The sequence below is a fragment of the Vidua chalybeata genome, chromosome 1 (assembly GCF_026979565.1).
Source record: "Vidua chalybeata isolate OUT-0048 chromosome 1, bVidCha1 merged haplotype, whole genome shotgun sequence".
Lineage (NCBI taxonomy): Eukaryota > Metazoa > Chordata > Aves > Passeriformes > Viduidae > Vidua > Vidua chalybeata.
Genome location: NC_071530.1, coordinates 38712406 through 38726717, shown reverse-complemented (window position 1 = coordinate 38726717; position 14312 = coordinate 38712406).

Here is a 14312-nt window from a genome sequence, read left to right as displayed (position 1 = left end):
TTTCTGTGATACTATCTTTACTATTCTATGTATCACTGAGACTCGAAGCAAAAAAAAAAAAAAAAAAAAAAGACAACATTAGTATAAACTAAGCTGTTTGTTTTTTTTTTTACTACAAACTTATTCAAGGTATAATTGGCTTTAGAGATAATACCTGTCCAGTTAACATTAATAACAAGATTGTCATAAAATTCTTGGTGCTTAAGCCTCCAGTGTATAGCTCTGACCTTCCAACTCTTTTTTCCTTTACCTTTTTTCTTTCACATTTAATTCCCAATAATATAATCCATAATAACATGAATTCATAATAAAAGGCAGGCCTGTGAGCCATTCTGCCTTAGAGCAACATCCACAGCCCACAAAAAAAAAAAAAAAAAAAAAAAAAAAAAAAAAAAGGGCAGAAACATTCAGCTACAGCCACACATTTAATGCTTACTTCCAGCAGAGCAAAATGAGGCTATCTGCATCCCACATTTCGTATGACTTAATATATAATGAATCTCTGGCACATCCGCAGGTACAAAAAGGAAATTCTTTCTTTCCTGCACTATGGCATCTCATAGTAGTCTGCCAAACCCTTCAAAGGGTCAGCAACCTCTTATAGAGAGATAAAGACAATGCATAGCCCTACCAAGCTGCTAACATCTGTTCAAAACCTGCAGCTTCTCTTTTCTTCTTCCAGCACTTACCCAAGCTAGCATGCAGTTGCATAAGTCTTTAAAGCACTGAACATTTAAGCATGTCACAATTCTATGATGTCTCATTTATATAATTAGTTCTAACATATGGCCCACAATCAGAGTGGGAAATCTAAAATATTCTTTGGGAAGCTGTCAAACCTAAAGGGATATATTTTTCACTAAGTGAAAAGAATTAAATATGCAAATTCTCTTTACAATAGGGATGGGGAGGAAATAGAAATCTAGCCCAAAAGGCATGCTTCCTCATTGGATTAAACGCAGGTTAATATGCTCTGTACCTGTCAGTGCCAGTTCAAATCAGAATATACAGTGACATGCAGAGAAGCTCTGCAGCCACCAGAATTTTAGCAGTGCTCTGGAAAACCATACAGTAGATAAAACCAAAACCCACTGTGAAAATGCCAGCTATAATTAACACACTGTCCTGAATATGGATTCAAGGCAGTCTGTATTAATCCACATCCTTTTCAGAGCTACAGCTGTGCCCTGGACAGGGACACCTCTGTAACATCTGTAGCAAGTAACACACCATGTGCTAGCAGGCACCACTTTCATGCTGGCTCACTCCAATTCCCCCTTCAGAGACAAAAGCCCAACAACTCTAAAAACCTCTGGACTAAGATTTAATTCTCCTTCACTTGTTTCCAGTCAGGAAAGCTGGATCTGTTTCAATTGTGGCACCACTGTGAGCAGTGGCAGCAGGCATCCCTCTCCCACCACTGGGAATGCCCAGCTTAGAGACAACCAAGTCATAGCCAGCATCCACGTCCTGACAATAGATTATCTCACTTCCCTGAGGTGCCTTCAGGATCAACAGCTGCACCTGTTACTTATCAATGAATTGTTAATTAATCAGTTGTACAGATTCAGGTGAAAAACTCGTGGAAATGCACAGAGAAGAGTGCCCGGACAAACAGAGCACCAGGAGGATTCCCACGGCATCCAAATTCCCTGGGAAGTTTAACTGGCTTTCCCACACATCAAAGGAAGCGGAATAAACTGCAGCAAAAATAGCCTATATGTGCAACTAATAACTTTGCTCTTCAGTACAGCATTATTTAGCATGGAAAAAGAAAAATCCAAAATCATCAATGATCCCACAGTAAGGAAATAACATGCTCCAAAATAGTTTAATCATTCACTTCAGAATAAGCACTGAAATATGGAACCAGCTATACATTTGTCAAACAGTTGGTAGGAAAGTCAAATCTCTTCAGTAAAACCCTTTCCTAAAGGCAACTTGAGCAATGTAAAAGCTCAGTAATTTGTCTGAATAAAATCCTGCACCCTGTGGTTAAGAACCTGCCAAGCAAGCCAAATACACTAAACAAGCAGAGCTGGCATTTGACATGTCTCTTAAGAGTGAGCTGTGACAAGTTACTAATGATCTCACTTAGAAAGCAACTAATAGTGTGCTGTAAAAGGTATAAAGCATGCAGAAACCTGGTAATAAGGACCAAATGCAGACTTGAGATAAACAGCTAAAACCATTTTCAGTGAATGACACTGCTCAGTTCAGCTCTAAACCTGTCTCTCCAAATGTTCTGCACCTTTTTGTTGTTAGGTGGATTCATCCCTAACAACACTGTAGGCCTAAAATGTTCTCTGTATGTGTGAACAGCAGTATGTTGACATAAAATTTGTTTTAAATCTTAGAGTGAGCCTCAAACGTGCCACGTTTGCCTACAGTAAGAGCTTCACAAAGCTGGAAAACTGGCAGTTGTGAAAAGGAATTAGAAGTGTTAAGAGGTACAGAAGAAAAAACTTAACCATTGCACTCCATGTAATGCCAAAAAAAAAAAAAAGCCCATGAGAATGAAGATCACCAAAGGAGGAACCACTTGGACTAGAGACAAGTTTGTAAAGCCATCATTAGTGTCTTCCATTAGTGAGTGGAGGCATTTCCACTGCCTGGGAAAAAAAAACACGACCCAAACAAACAGAAATAAGCCATATAGAGATGAGAATAAAAAGACCCATGCAATGCAAAGAGTTATCCTCAGCAAGAAAACATATGGGGCCTTCCTTATTATTTTGACTATATTCAAGTTACTATTTTAGTTTAAATTTTCCTTGCTGCTCATTGAAAATGCTGCCTGAACCATCTCTCCCAATTTTCATAGGTGGAAGAAGAAATGTACTAAGCTGATGTCTTGTTCAGATTACTCAATTTTTCTAAAATTACTACCATTTTTAGTTATCTAAGTGTTATACAACAATCAAAGATGGAAGCTGGTTTGCTGTGACAGGAAATGAAACAGACCCAAAGTGTTCATATTTGCACTCAATTACTGAATGAGAGCAACTGCATGGTAAGGTGATGCAACCTGACACAGTACTTTCAACCTTGCATTTTCCTGGTGTGTGCCTGTCAAAAAGGCTGCTTTTTTTTTTTTTTTTTCCTTCCCAGTCCTTCCCTCCCCCAGTTTAAGTTTTTAACTTTTATGTCTTAGGTTGCTTGGCATTAATTAGTATTATTAAAAGGAAGAGTACATATGGAGCCAAACAAACAAGGTATCATATTTTTGATACCTATTTTAGTTCTTTCAGGCATTTTTCCAAGTATTTGTGCAGCATAGATTGCCTCTGCTAGAAGATGAGAGTTAACGGACAATCAGGAAGGCATGATGAACCAAGGTCACAGAATTAAATATTATTTAAGAGCACAATATGCAGTGACACAAATTACATTTTTGCAGGGAAACAGCAATATTAGCCTCAGAGAAAATGAATTATGTGCCTCCTTCCCACTGTTAAACTGTTCTTTAATAGAGACAAAGCATGAAAAAGGATGCAAATACTTTTAAACACAAAGGAGATTACAACCCAAAACCTTAAGCCAAATCTTTACTTGTATTAATAAGGCTGCTTTACATCACTGCAGTAAAAGAAAGGGGTCCTTAAGACCTCTACACTGGCAAGGCATCAAGAGTAAAAAAAATACCTTTAACATAAATTAGATAATCAGACCTAGCAAGATTCAAATCTAGGGAAAATAACATACATTTTTTACATAATAATAATATACATAATAATGCTATATTACATATTATTATATTATATAACATATTGTAGATGATATTTTATTTAGAAGTAGGGCATGCAGGTAATTACTCTTTCTTCCTCCCCTAACACATGAAAAGGAAACCATTTTTTTCAGATTTGTCTTAAAACCTGAAGGCCAGAACTATCAGTAGCCAGGGATTCTGATGTCTTAAGCTACTTAAAGAAACACATAAAATTCTGATCCTGTGCTTTCAAATATAGCACTAAAAGCTGAAGGAGCTTGTTCAGTCGAGTTTGCTTGCTCCTTCTGATCTTAGCAGCCTTTCAGTTCCTTGTATTGATCATAACTTTCCATCTAAAGACTATTCACATATTTGACATGCAAGTTTCAAGTCATTTTGGCATGGCCCAGCCAACACAACCAATATTTAATCAGTTGCATTACTGCTTATTTTAAAAATGCACAAGGTAACTCCCCCAATGACATAAATCATTACATTAATTCTTCCCATTTAGAGAAGCACAAAGCATCCCCAAAAAGATCTTAAATTTTAACTTTAAAAAACCTCACTAGATATCACAAAAAATATGTTTCCACTAATAGGTACAAAGGAATACTACAGATAACTGTAGTGAGATTATGATAATTCAAAGATACCAGTCAGTGTAATAAAAGCTTAGTTTTAAAAGCCCTATAAAACTTGATCTTACATTGATGACTTCAGGTATCTGAACAAGAAACCAAAGCCAACTGAAAATGTGCCTGAAAATAACCAAATGGCTTTGTGTCCAAAATCAAATTACTTTTTGTCAGGTCTTCCATTTTTAGTAAGGTAAGTTGTTAATAACAAGAAAGAAATAAAATTCTATGTACATTTTATGCAACACAAAATTTCCAGTGAGTGGAAACACATCTTCAAACATAATGCCAGTAAAGTAATATGCAACAAATGTATTCATGGGCTCCCAAAACCAACCAAACAAAAACCTCCCACAACTGTGACTTTGTCTTCAGATAGGCACTTCCCTCCCTTTCTTCATGCTTCCATAGTGCTCTAGTCAGAGAAGTTGTATTAAGGAGACTTTTTTGTCTTGGAGTACACTATCACAAAAAATCGCTTTAACATGGCCAGAACCAGTAGAGCACCTAAAAGGTTGCAGCTAAGTCCTTGATTAGTTCTGTTAAAACCAATGAGGAATGCATGAGCTTAAAATTAGTTTCCTGTGTAAATGCTCTGGAACAGGGTTGCGATTTCATTTCTTTCCAGTTTATCAGGCAATTCCTGCTTCTGGCATAAGATACCCAATACCTTCACCAAACAGTGTAAGTAGTAACATCTTTTACTATAACTTCCTCAAAAAGAGGGGAAAAGTGCTCTCCCCCATACCCTCAGTAGTTTTATCTTTGAGAAAAATTATAAATGTTGAAGGGGAAATTCTCATCAATTTACCTTTCTTTTAAAAATTTACATGCCAATAAAAATCAGTTATTTAAAATTAATTTCTATCGAATCAGAAAAATAAATATTTTCAAAGAATATTAAATACCTAAATACTTTTTTAACAGTTCTGTAGAAAAAAAGAGAGTTTCATTATAATTCAAAGATGAAACAGAATCTTACAGATCTGCCACAGCACTTAAGCAAAAGTGCTTAATAATGCACAGTAAGCACAAGTGATTATAATCCTCACACACAGTCTGAAGATGAGATAGGAATTACAGCACATATCAGGAAGACGTGTCAAGTACCCCTTCATGCCCTGCTGTATTTGCAATACCTCTGAAGCCCAACCCTTGCTATTCTTCCAGTTTGGCACCTGGAAGGGCAGGTCAAAGTAACATATGCTGGAGCATATGTTACATACCCAGCTAAAGCATCCAATTCCTGATCCTGTAAAGAACCAGCCCAGCACATCATCTTTCCCAGAGTTACTGGCTCATCTAATCAAACACAGCTGAATTTCACAGATCTCACTGAGTGCAGCGGTACAAAACAGTATCCCCTGGAAATACAATGATCGAAGAAGTAAGATTATTTATCATTGTGCTTTACAAAAGGAAGTTTTTTGGGAAGCAGCAGGAGGCTTTCTATATAAAAAAAACCTTTCTTGATTGGCTCTTTGGTATTAACAAAGGACTCTATTTCATCTTCAGTGTGAGCACATAGATTCTCGTTATGCTAAAAGAAGTTACACATGAACACAGGAGAATTCACAGCATCACCTCTTGCAACAGCATCCTTCCGTTTTCACAGGGCTCCACCTATGGTCGCATTCTGAAGGAAAAAACACCTGGCATTTTGAAGTTAAAAGCAGACACTGTATCTGAAGGATGGAAAATCATGAAGCTGCTAAATCTGATCAGCCCCAGGGTCTCAGTCCAGCCAAACCCTCTCAGCAGTAAGGCATATTCTCTATTTATTCATAAGCACATGCAAAGGAAACAGAAGCTTGTAATTGGCATCTGACTTTGATTTCATACATGAGCTGAAAACCCAGTCCTTGCACTGAATAAGCAGAGGAATTCAGTATCAGCTAATTTCTACTAATTTTGAAGATGAAAACGTTACATGTGTTTAAGTAGGGCTGGCTGTGCAGCAATAGTTTCACCTTGTATAAATGTGATATCCTCCAACACTAAAAAAGCTACAACCACGCTACAGTGATAAAAACCTGCAAAGGAATCATGGGCAACATTATGCTCAGGGAGGCCATACACCTCCACTTCCATCCTGCACCAGATGATTTCCAAACCAGTTTTAGTATAATCATGTGTTTGTGACTCCACTGCTTTTCCCTCACAAATAAAGAAAAAAAAAAAAAAAAAATCACATGCTTCTGTACTAGGATTGCATTTTCCAAATAAAGCGAGTTGTGGCTGAAATGCTGATTACCCAGAAGAAATCCTAACAAAAGGAAATGTCATAAACTATAACTATACACTACACAATATATGCAGTTTCTCTGCAAATGCAGCCCTGGCCACAAGAATAGGAATGTCTTTGGAGTCCCATTACATATAGGAAGAATAAGATATTTATGAATGGGCAGTAGCCGTTTGTGCTCATTGTCCTGGGAGAAGCATATATATTCATAACAGCAGTGGACTTGAATAAGTTCCATGTATTTACTTTGTTTCAGAAGAATACAGAAGTTACACCACAATCCAGGACTTAAGGCTCATCCAAACCACTGCCAGTTTTCATGTGAAGATAAAAAACAATCCACAGTCAGTTAATACATAAAAGTATGCACTCCATCCTGGAACACACTTTTGACAACTGTGTAGTGAATCCTTGATGGAACATACTATTTGATATAACTCAAAATCTGTTTTTCTTGAGGGCACTTCCATGAATACACTCTCAATTACATAAATAATGTATCACTAGGTATTTGAGAGGCTTTCGTTATTCAGAAATAAGTCTTCTGTGAATAAGCACTTCAAAAAAATAATCTTTTTTTTCTTTTGCCATTTCTTCCCTTTTGAATTACTAGAAGCTTGAGACTTAGGTATTCACAGAAGTGTTACATACTTTCTCTGCCCTGCAGTTGCATAAAAAATAAGAATTCTAAAAAAGAAAGGAAAAAACAACTGAAAACAGACAAAATAGAATGTCAGACACAAGAGAGCTGTGGTCTATCAATGTAACCTTTGGTCCTAACAGTGCTCACAGTACCACAGAAAAGGAGGGCTACTGTAAGACACAAGTACAGAATATCTTGCCCATAGTACACTTGAGCTTTTTTTCCATATAACTATGCCTTAAATCACTGTGGTGTAATAGTCACCCTAACTTCTGTCACTGTATCTATTCTAATTAGCCATGTAAATGTCAGTTTTCCTTTTTGAATTTATGCATTTAGACCAACACATCTAGTTTGCCACAACCTCCAAAGTTAATTGTGCATTGTATAAAAAACGCCCACCCTGTTTAAATCAGTTATCTCCATTTAGTGCCTTTCAGTGTAGTTCTTTGTTCTTGCTGTAAGTTAAAGTGCATGATTTATTTATACACACACCCTCCACGGACTGCTCATCCTCTAACTTAACTATGCTGGTTTTATTTCTTTCAGTACCTAGACACAAGAAATTCCTTCCAGTGCCACAGAGCACTTCTGCTCATCCTGCAGTTCTTCTCTATTTTCATTCCATGTTCTTAAAAGTGATTCACTTTTACAAAAACAAATAATCCCTGTTACAAAGCAACACTTTATAAACAAGCAATAACTACTAATTAAAAAATACTGTCATTGTTTTATAAAATTTTTTTGTTAACTTCACCTTCTTTTTGTTTTTTTTTTTCCTAGAAAGGCAGAAAAAAGCCTAACTTGCCAACTTTTCAATTGCAGAAAATGTAGTTAATTTAATATTCAGCAACATGCAGTTAGGTCAAATTATGTATTCAGAAGTTTTTACTTGGATTTGCTTGCTGCAAAATTTCATTGGCCACCACAGTGCCTGTTCCCTAAGATTTGCTAGATATTCCCCTAGTGTTCCTCCAGCTCATTTTCTATCACCCACAAATTATACCATCCCTTTATTAATCTTTTGAATTGCTACATAAAAGTAGAATTTCACATTCACCCTACTACTCATATTTCTACATCTTCCCATTAATCTTCTATGATGTCCAAGTTCCAAGTGTCCACGTGGCTCTGACCATGACACACACCCTAGAAGACAGCAAAACTTTTGAATTGCACTGTGCCACTATTCCTGAAGAAGGAAGAGTTCCATTAAGTCTGCCTCATGCTTCTCCATTCAATATTCTGAAATGTTTCTTACAGGAGAGCAGTTTTGGGTAAAACTTTTTCAAAGTCTAGAGGAAAAAAAAATACTATTTAATGCCTTCTGACACAAAATAGTAGTCTGGATTAGCTTTAGTTGTACCTGTACCTACCTCATTAGACCTAGCTGTAGAAAGGCTCAAAACAATCTATTATATTCTATCATGTTACATAGCTTTCTTTGCCATTCTTCGCCATTGTTCCCAGGAGAACCCTACTCTGAACTGAGAAAAGGGCCACAGACATCCTGTGATCCAACAAACTTTCAATAGGCAGCAATACAACCAAGGCAAGGAGAGGTTACGCTTTGATATGAAACATCAAATTCTTGCAATATTTCACTAAGCCTGTCAGGATACTGCTTCCACCACCAAATGATACATTTCTTTCTTCGCGGTCCTTAGTTGGGCAATCCAAAAGTGGAGCAACAAGACAGCTTAAAATACTACATACAAATGAAGTTCACTCCTTTTGTTGAAAAGCCATTTGTCCCAAAAGGCACTCTTCTAACCTCAAAAGCCTGCCAACAGCAATGCTTCTGAGAGCTCACATGCATCCTACACAAACAGGTATCCATTTAAATGGCAGCTCACAAATGTACCTAAGATGTGTAAAGAAAGCACTTCCTTCCCAGGATTTCAGCAGGTTCTTTGCTATGCTAAGTTGTAGTCACACTACAGTCACATATTGCTCCATTGGGTCAGACACAATATTATAGCAGCAAGTGCTACATTTAGACTCCACTCTCACTGCCTTTCTTTGTCTCTTTTTGAGGAGGGAATTTCTTCCATGTTTTCACAAACAGCTTGTCCTTGGTTATTTTAGCTACTGTTTCCATCTAAAATCATCAGAATAAATGATTCAGAAATACTTGTATATGAATCTTTTTCTTCTAAAAGCACAGTATCATACATTCATTTCTATCTTACAGCCTTCTAAATCTAAAATAGCTTTAAGCTATAAGCACAGCATCTGAATAAATCCAAGGAGGTAATACATTTCACCTTTCTAGTACTTATCAGCAAGAACTTTAAAGCATCACAAGTGTAGGTATTACTGAAACTGGGAAGTAAACCCATCCAGTAACTTAAAATGCAGTCTGTGCAATCATAAAACACTTAAGAGAAGCAATTCTGAATTGAATATTTTAGAAAAAAGAATGGTACATTATTTCACTTCTAGAGTGGACCAATATAGTAGAAATTGGATGTAAAAGTCAGATTGGCTGCAAATATGTAACTTCCTTTATTCCTTGAAGTGTTACTTTGCAAACATATATTGGTCCTTCACACTTCATCTCGTGAAATGCCAACTCTCTGCTAATCTCAGTCTGCAGTTTTTATTATGCTGCTACAACACTCACAACCTTAAATATTAAGTTTATCAGCCCTGTGACTGCAAGGAAAAATCTTAAAATTAATGACCCTTATGAACTAATAAAAATCAGAAAACAAATAACAGAACAAATACAGCCTTTTAATTTAATCTCAACTTAAAAGTACTTGGAGACCAAAAGAACTGTATTTTTAATTCTCTGGAGAGAATAAGGAAGTCTTTGTGTATTTAATTCCTGAACATAGTTGTTAGAATTTCTGTAGAAAAATAATGGTTCCTTTTTCCTGGTATCTGATGAATACAAAATGTGAATTATCTAAGCACACGTGAATCTTCTGAAAGATGGACCTTAAACAAAAGTCTCCCTAAGTCTTCTTAATAACACTTAATAACAAATTGCTCACAAGGGTGTGGATCAGGTTTTCCAGCTGCCCTCCCAGGAAGCTGTTGTATCACAGGTTTGAAATTGTTCAGGACAGAGATTCTGATTCTTCAGAGTCTCTTTTCTGAGGACCTACTATAATACAGTTCTGATCATATTGAGGCAAGCAAACAGATCCCTTCAGCAGTAACAGAGGTTAAAAACTCATCCCCAGGTTCTCTGAAGAGCGTGCAATATAGTATTGAACAGATCATTTCATTCTTCATTACTCAAAGGCATTTCAGCATGAACCCATTCCTACTCATGGACAGACTCAACTAAATTCACCTTCAGTCCCACTGACATGAGCTGAGACTTGGATCTTATCACCAACCACACACTAAGTTCCCCCACTGAACATATGCTTTCTGAATGGGGCTTCAGTCAATTCATACATCAAGATGCTGGAAAAAGAAGGGCACATTTGCTACGTGAATGATGAGACAATTAAGATGCTGAAACATTACAAAAAAACCACAAGCAGAGTTTATGTCCTGAAGCAGACGATGGTCAATGTCCTAGCACAGGTTCTGCTGCACACTTCTTGGGACTCCTCCAGGTAAAACCACTTTCTGTAAGACCAAGTTCTTGGCTTGGTAGAAGTCTCACTCCTGTGCAGGCAATACCAACTACAGAATAAAGGACTGGCAATGAACTAGGTGAAACAAAGATAACAAAATATGGCAACTTGTCAGCAAAAGTTTTCTCTGTTACACTTAAAAAGCAAAACATTCCCACCACCTCCAATTTTCAGCTAAAGCCTAATATTACAAATGAACTTCCTATCAAAAGGAAACATCCTGACACCTAACTGCAGGATCCTTTAATTAACAAACAACAAAAGGATATAGTGTTCCTAGTTTTCTGTTAAAAAAAGGAAAAAGCTGATTTAACCTGCAGGGAGTCAGCTACCCTAATTCAAAGTACCTAAAAACTAACTAGGTCCACAGTCCTATGTATCAGGTTTAAGGAAAAGAGACAAGTGAAAAAGCAACCGCTGAAGTGCTTGCAAAAAAATTTGGATCATACTGGTCAGGAACATCAGTTTCACCAAAAGTGAAAGATGATTTGAAAAGGAGAGTTTTTACTACTTTGGAAGGAAAAACACTTTTGCATAAGTAATACACAAACTTTTAATAGGCCTACTGTAATCCAAAACTTAAGGGTTTCTTCTGTTTTATGTATTATAAAGTTGAATTTTATTTATGTTTTGTCTCTGGTGCAGAGTAACAGTTCACAACCAGAACAGGTCTGTTGTTTAAGGCCGTTTTCACACCTTAGGACAATGACTTTGGTCTAATCAAAAGGAAATGCTACTTCCTAACATGACAAATTATCTTTTTTGACATAACAGACAGAACCGTTGCTTCTCTCTGAGCTCAATCTTTATTTCATCGTCACTTTTATCAGATCAGTGCTGGTGGCAATACATCAAATGCTTAGAATTTCAATGAAATTGTCATTACAAAGGCTTTCAGGGGTTTGCAAAATTTCTCTCTGGGCACAGAGCGAGAGTGGGGTATGCAGCACTCTGTCCCACATTCCCTGCTCTCCTGATTTCCCAGTGGTGATCGAGCAGGCTCTATGATCGTCATCTCATCCTGGGTACCACCCCGGGTATTTGGTGTTTTTGAGTGTCACCCTGTGGGCAGCTTCATATTTTGTAGCAATTTGAAAGGTCAACAGTTAGCAGCTATGAGTTGATCATAAAACTGTACATACACACATACGTGCTTCAACCACTTATGAGGTGGTTAGTCATGGTTATGTACAAAACATATTAGTTACATAAACAATCTATGTCTATACTAAGAGTACATCCAAAAATACAGTCAAAGACACACAAACAAAACATACAATATAACTAACAGTATTTTCTTACTACATGTAATCACATTGATAGTCAAAAGAAGCCAAAAATTTAAAAGTCACATACTAGGTGTTTGATCCTTTAAAAATTACATCTTGATGGTGCCTCCAGTAATTCTCTACATAACTTTACCCATTTTTCTTCTTCTCAAAAAGCCCTTCCTCTCTTCCTTTAACATAATATTAAAATTTATCCCATTTCAGTACCTGGTACCAGCAAGCTGACTTTGCAGGAAGACCTTACTGATAGCTTATCTCTTACACATATGAAAGCATTTCTTTCCTCTGCAAAGAAATAGAGCCAGAGGATGCTGAACCAGTTTTCTGAAGCTACCATTCTAGGAACACTAGAAACAGCTAAGAAAAATACAGCTGCATAATTTTTAACAAAACAATATGGAACCTGATCCAATGCATTAATGGTCCATAATGCTATTGAACAAGACTACAAGAGAGACATTTTACTTGCAGTTGCTTGTCAGACAATTACTCTCTGCTCTGTAATACTTCATGTGCATACTTCCAAGGAAGACTCATGAACGCACAGGTTCATTAAGGGAATGAGAGAATCGATTGTAAAATGGAAAAGGCCGAGTGAGGGCATATTTCAAAGAGATGAATATGGTACACTCCATTATGTTGTAATCAGCCTCTCTCTTTCATCCTAAGAATTGTAATAGTCTATCCTAATTTTCAAGGAAAAAAAAAATCTCACTGCCTGCATCATACCTTCATCCCAAATACAGTGAGGAATTCAAATGTGCTGCAGGCAGTTTCCATTTACCATGGTCTTTGGAGCAGACGGTATTGATGTTGCTGACCATTTTTCTCCTTAATAAGAAAAACATTCAAATGCTACTAATATTGCTGCCTTGGCAAACCACATTTTATAGATGGGACTTGCCCTGTACATGACACATAGAACATCAATCAAGGCTGAATTTTATTTCAATTTATTATGGTTGCTGTCTAAATGAAAAAATGCTTATATCATTAAAATGTCTTACAATATAAATGTGTAAGTGATGTAATCACCCATTTTGTGAGAAAATTCTGATTTTGATTAAAAATATCTACAGCTGAACGTCTAAATATTTAATAAATGTGGGACAAAAAAAACACAAGCACATTAAGAAACCACAGTAATTGGTATCTGGTGTAACATCATGGTTTTATGCTTGATAGCTTTTATCTTTAGAAGATGAGTTTATAAGGTATTCTTTTAAAATGGTAAGAGCTGCCTTTTTGTTCAAATCATGGAGAATCAATTACTCCAATCTTGACTTCATTCAAGACCTCGCATGTGTGTTTTTTTCAAGTTATCATTTATCACAGTTCTTTGCTTGCTATAGCCAGCTGTCTCCAGACTCAACCTGGTGGCCTGCAAAAGCCCTGCAAGCCTTCGAAAATACACAGCTCTGGACACCACACAATTACTAAGGGGCAGAAAGCAACATCTTATAAGAAGAGAGACAGTATTCAATTGTGTAATTGACTCAAATTCACAAACCTGTCCCAGCTATTGAGACAGAATTTAAGGCTTGGCAGAGTCCCACTGGCACCCACCACATCCAACATCCCCAGGAGCTGGCTGGGATGCTGGCTCTCCCAGCTGCTGCCTCCAGCATGGCACAAAGCAATACACCCAACATCATGTCCCTGCTGCAGAGAGCACTGCAGATCATCAGGTCAGCCTAATTGAAAACTCATTAAACTCTCATCTTCTCTCTGTATCATCAGCATACGGTTATTCTATAAATACAATACTTCCCCATTCAAGAACAGCCAGCTCCTTCTGCTGTGTTTATTTGACAATACTCCAAAGTCTAGAGCCTAAATGCAATGCATCAAAGAATGATAAATTGTTACAGAAGTTCACAAGCACATTGAAGATGAGAAAGTAAATCCAGTTTCTACCAGAAAATGAGAGTTAGCAGACTGGTAGGCAACTGATTCTCCCCTTCCATTCTGACCTCCCTTGGAGTACTGTAGGCAGCTCTAGGGCCCCCAACAGAAGGGGGAGGATAAGAGGGCTGGAGTTCCTCTCCTGAAATGACAGGCTGAGGCAGTTGAGGTTGTTCAGCCTGGAGAAGACGAGGGTCCACAGAGAACTTAGAGCACCTTCCAGTACATAAAGGTGGCCTACATGACAAATGGAGACAAACTTTTTACAGGGACATGTGGTGACA